This window comes from Ailuropoda melanoleuca, chromosome 8 (assembly GCF_002007445.2).
Source record: "Ailuropoda melanoleuca isolate Jingjing chromosome 8, ASM200744v2, whole genome shotgun sequence".
In the NCBI taxonomy this organism is placed as follows: domain Eukaryota; kingdom Metazoa; phylum Chordata; class Mammalia; order Carnivora; family Ursidae; genus Ailuropoda; species Ailuropoda melanoleuca.
Window position 1 is genome coordinate 109,134,525 of NC_048225.1, and position 6,083 is coordinate 109,140,607.

Here is a 6,083-nt window from a genome sequence, read left to right on the forward strand (position 1 = left end):
AAGTTGGGAGGAAGAGGCTTTAGCTACTTGAGGAGGAACATGGACTTCTTTTATATTCCTCCAAACCACAGGACATACATAGGCAGCCCTACAAGTTTACTGTTACGTTGAATACCTTTAATGTGAACCGAAGTCCTGATCCTACTTCAGTCATTCTGATTTTCTAACAAGATATTTCTATTAGTTTTAGCATTATGTTTCTATTCTTCCAAGGTCCAAAGAACCACTCCACGGTGTCTTTTTGCAGTTTCTTTCCCTGTCAGACTGGGCCCTCTGCCTATGGTTTTCATATGCCGTTGCAAGCTTTGTTCATGTTTTCTCCGGCTCTTCTCTGGTGGATGGCCACTGCATTTCTCACACATTGACTCTCAATTTCTAAGTCTTGGCCAATCCCATTTTAACTAGCCTTGTCTTTATATATTTTATATGTAATGATATTAATTATCAGTATTTATAGACACATGTATTATCCTGCAATAATCATGTATGCTGTAGTTCTTTTAATTGTACATTTTACAGAAGGTAAAAATTACTTTTCTCTGTGAAAATACTTCCTGAGCTGCTGTACAAATCTGCTGTCTTTCCAGTTTATGGCACGTTTTTGAACACTTAAAAAATTTGTTTTGTTTTCTACACTGCTCACTTCAGAATTATTAATTCAGTGAGAAATCCTTAAAACTCAATTTATCAGATGATAGTTATCAAACACTTAAGAATATATGATTATAGTTTTTCAACATTGACTTAAGAAACGTTCATCCATGTTTCAGGGCTAATGATTTCATTTTAATTGACTACAGAATGAGAAAGTAAATGTACTTTGCTTAAATTTGCCTCTTTTCGAAGTTATTGATTTTGAAAATAAATCTTCTGAATTGACTAACATTTGCTTCCATTTTCTTTTTTCAAGTCTTTACTGCAATTTGAAATGGAGGTATTATGAAACGTGATTTATATGGACTTAAAAATATCCAATTAGGGGTGTCTGGGTGGCTCAGTCGTTAAGCATCTGCCTTTGGCTCAGGGCGTGATCCCAGAGTCCTGGGATTAAGCCCCACATCAGGCTCCTCCGCTGGGAGCCTGCTTCTTCCTCTCCCACTCCCCCTGCTTGTGTTCCCTCTTTCGCTGTCTCTCTCTGTCAAATAAATAAATAAAATCTTTAAAAAAAATAACCAATTAAAATGAACAATGCTTTTAAAAGACGGAAACTTAAAGAAACTGGGTTCCTTTAGTGGATATATCCATATGTTCACATATTCATACAACCTTAGATTTCTCAATGAAGTTCTAAATGTACTTAAAATCACTACTTAATGATACTTTTTACTCTTCATTGACTTCTATCACTTAATATATAAACAACATTTGGGAAAATGGCTTTTTATCTGGTTTAAAACACATTAAGGGCTCATGGTTTGAAATTTCCAATCAATCTTTAACCTTCTAGTGTTAGGGTTTATTTACTCATTTTAAAAGACTGCTTCTAGCAAAAAAAAATCCTATAAAATAATCTATAGAATTGTTGGACAATAAACAATACTTTAAAAGCAAATTTGTAATCAATCAATCATAAATTCCACATTGAAATCTCCCTTGAAGTGCTCTTGGTTTTTAATAATGGATTTTGGTGTGATACCATGAAAGATTTGTGTTCAGATATGAAACAAACACTGCTTTGAATGATTAATTTTAAAATCCACTTTTCCTACTAAATAGTAAGAATTTTCCCTGTGTTTTCTGTTTATAAGAAGTAGGAAAAACCAGTCTTATGATTTTGAATTCTGATTATGTCTTCATGTTAAACATAATATATTTGGAAAGTAGAACAAAAACAATAATTCAAAGGCATCAGGAACAAAAATATTTACTTTTTAAAGGCCTAAAAGGATAAGTTAAAAATAAGATATAGTAATGAAAATCTATATGAAATAAATGCAAGAATAGGTAATATATCTACATTATGAAAACTTTGACTTTTTAAATCCGTTTTTAAACAGAGCCAGATATTTATTATATTTTTTATCTGAGCCATTGTTACTTGCAAAATTAATGATCCAAATGTAACAATGTATTTTCCTAAATGCACAAAAAGTTAAAAATATTAGAACAAAAAAATACATCATATTTGTATGGAACTAACTGCTTTAAAATTCTTATTTGTAAAAATATAAGTCAATGCAATAAGATTTTATGTGAGATATCCAGGAATAGTTAATTACACAATCATTATTCAAGAAAAGAATATGAATTGAACAAGACAGTTTTCTTTTCTCAGAAATATTCATAGCCGGTTTTAATCTAGATATAACACATAACACAAGGCATAAATATTTAATGGCTAAACAATAACCCGGTTAAGCATTGTTGGTTTTTTTTCTTCCTCTACCAGACATCCAATCCTGTTTTTGTATCTTAAAATAAAGAGGAAAAATAATGTGATTTCTTAAAGAAATGAGGTCATTTTAAAAATGTTATTTTCCCACTTCTGTTATACTTGGAAACACACCAATGTATGTTCATTTCTTGTTAGAGTTAATTACATTTATGCATTTTATATTCAAACATACACTATAAATAGTAATTGCATATAACCACAAAAATTCTTCTGAAATGACATAGCTAAAGTAAATAGTTGTCATCTGATATTCCTTCCTGATGATGTCACATTAAAATGAAATGGCAGATCTGACAAAACAGTAAGAGGAACATAGAATGAGCAACTCTTTATTCATATAATAATTGATTGCTATTGTGACAACATCCAACCTTTTTCACACAGTTGGGAAAAGGATTCACTTTAAATTAATTGGCATCACCACGAAATAAATTACATGACCATGTGGTTGGCAAGCAAATCAGGCCAACATTAGATATAATTGGGGTGAAACTATTATATAGGAATTGTGTGGGTGAAGGCTAGTGATAGAATTTTTGCATAGGAAATAAATGTGCTAATGATACTGAGACCAAATAATATGTTTTTATCTTTCAAGAGAAAAAGAATCTTTTTTTTTAATGCATTTTTTTAAAGGTTTTGCAACAATGACTCATATTGATTACTTATGTTAGGAAATAAATGATTGGGAAGATCAGATCACCAGCATCCACTTGACAAAAGGAAAGTCAATTCAACCTAAATTTCAAGTCCAAGATAATGGATTTGAACTTTTCTTGAAATTCCAGGAATGATATCCAGCCTGTTCTTCAAAGTTATGGGCCAGAAAGCTACTATTGTTTAAAAGCCAAGATGATATTAATGTTGTAAGAAAGGATATCAGAAAGGAAATGGAAACATTTTTTTCTGCCTTTACTATATCAATAGTACTGTCATCAGGAATACCATAGACACACGTAGTTACTGCGGCACAAAAAATTAGGAAAATTCTGGAGAAAAGTAAAGCACTGAAGGTGAGTAGAGTAAATTCTATATATAGACAAACTAAAAAAAAAAAAACTTTGGAGAAGATGAAGTTTGACACTAGCTCATGTTTGCAATGCCCTAAAGGTCTCAGAGTTTTATAATAGAGCATTGGTTTAAAAAAAAATCTGTTGATTTTATTTCGAGGCTGAAATAGATTATTTCTAGGCAAATATAAGGAACCACATTTGCATAAACTTATAGGAATAAGTAATCATTATTGATGAATTATTGCTATTTGATATTCAAATAAATTCAAAAGGGTTTTGAATAAATTCATGGATCCTAGTTCCACATTGGATTGTTAAAAAACCTAAGAGTTTTTAAGGAATATATAATTTAATTTGTTTAGGTCTGATCTAATGGAGGTCAAACATAAATTGCTTTAAGATGTATTCTGTAGGAACCGTCAGAAAATGGAAAACTTCCTGCTTGAGGAAACTCACAATTTGAAGGTTGTATCTATATCAATATCTTGTAATTTTATTACTATTCTACTGCTTAGCTTAGCTTTTAATATAAGCATTTCATTTCTTAAAGCCATTGACATATTTTTATAAAATGGCATTACACAATCATTGAATATTTAAATATTTTACCAGGAATGTTAATGTTGTTATTCATTTTTTGCAAGTTAATCTCTTTTATTTAAAAATTCCATTCATAAGATCACTCATCAGTGATAACTGAGAAAATCAAATAGCATATGGAGTGAAAGAGACATAAATAGAGCCACATGTGGAAGTTAGACATCTGATATTTTACTGAAAATCCTCACTACCAAGTATTCCAAAAACCTGATTTTTTTTTTAATTCCAAAAATCTGCAATTGTTCCTTTTTCTGTCCTATTAAATCAGAAAACCTACAATTATAGCTTGGGATGGGGAGGAGTCAGAGAAGTAAGAGGAAAGAATGGCTATTAAAGGTCTTTGTTTGGGATCTATTCAGGGTCATTCAGCTTCCAACCTTTCAGCAAGCTGTTTTGACACCTACCATATTTTTACTCATTACCCACCATCTCCTACTTCTAGGCAGGGTAAGTTTGCTTTGTGGCTTCCTCTGCATTGTTAGAGAAAACCTGAGAGACAGGCATGAAACATAAAATCTTACTCTGTGATAACAAGAAGAAAGCTGCAAACTGAGTATAAAAAAACAATTGGAATACTCAGTGAAAGGAGCAGTGCCTGGCTGTTTGAGGATCAGTAAGAATTGAGCTCGCCAGGCGTCAGTCGGGTTCTAGCTGGGAAGGAGTCTACGCGGCCGCTGTGGGAAGAGGCAGTGTGGCACGGTGGGAGAGGCGCTGTTCTTACCAGCTGTGAGACTGGAGGGAAGAACTGAAACCTCGCGTGTTGTGTGTCTGAGGAGGGATGTAATTTTAATTTCTAAGTCTCCTTCTAACTTGTAGTCTTTTTCATCTGTGGGAATCATCTTCCCCCAACCCCCGGGAATAGTTTTAAATTTCATATTGAAAGAGAGACTAACTTAAGGTTGGGACCTTTAGAATAAAAGGTGAAAAGTATGGAGCTATTTCTCACTACATGCACCTTTAAGGTGGCACTGAATACTTCACAATCAGTTTGTGTGACACCTTCCTTTAAAGACTTTGCAAATGTACAGGGAGTATCCATTTGCATGTGCTTAAGTGTTTATTTTTCATGACAAAGGGGAGACAAAATTTTGTCTATCAAATGAATACTTTGTGGAAGCACAAAGTAAGCGATGCTATTTGTCCTCTATTTTAAATATTGAAATAACCCCCAAATTGGAGATACTAACAAAAATAAATAAATGTTTACAAATAAAACGGAAACATAGAAGATCTGTTGAATCTTTGTAGCTCCCCATAGTGACATTAAATTATTCATACTTCTATATAGAAAGAAACAATTTTGGGAACATCTCAAAAATGCATTTTGAAAATTTCTTTGAGTTCCATAAACAAGTTCCAGTACTGAATGAGTGAATACATACTTAACTCCCCAATTCAAGTAGATAATGTGTGATAATTTTTTATTTTGTGGGAAAATTACTGCTAAGCAGTAATTATATATAAGGACTTAGCCATCCATTTATATAATGACTTATCCACCCATTTATCCATCTTATTACTCTTCTTTCCTTATATTCTTATAAATCCAAGAAAACCAGTCCTCTGCACCCTTAGAGCCCTTTCTACGCATTTGCCGTTGAATTGAACCAAGTGATATATTTTGACAAACTTTGATCCATGGTGTTATTATATATATACACACACATTTTTGCAGTTTTCTTTTTAAATAATCTGAGGGCCATGGCAGTTCAGATAATCACCACATTATTATCTTGCAGATCCTGATTAAAAGGACATAGCTGAGTACACTAAAGGGAGGGTTGTGTTTTGGTTCAGAATTTCTCTTTTTACAGAAGTAAGGTTTTGAATAATGTAAATGGCATATAAAATCATGTATATGGTGGTAAACAGGCTCCCACTCAGCAACATGAAGATATATAGTTCTTGAATTCATAATGTCATGAGAATATCCACTTAATGATTTAAGAGTGTATTACATCTCTATTAACTCCCTTGTACTCTCCCAGTAGGAGATTTCTAAGTACCTGATAAAATGAATAATTCTAAACAAATGACTTAAAAATTCAAGCTTTATATATATATATATATATGTA

At 32.3% G+C, this 6,083-nt stretch overlaps 1 long non-coding RNA gene across 1 annotated transcript in view; it reads left to right on the plus strand.

The window, feature by feature from the left end:
* LOC117803264 overlaps window positions 1-6,083 on the plus strand; it is a 174,596-nt gene that overhangs the window by 115,660 nt on the left and 52,853 nt on the right. The window lies entirely within an intron of this gene.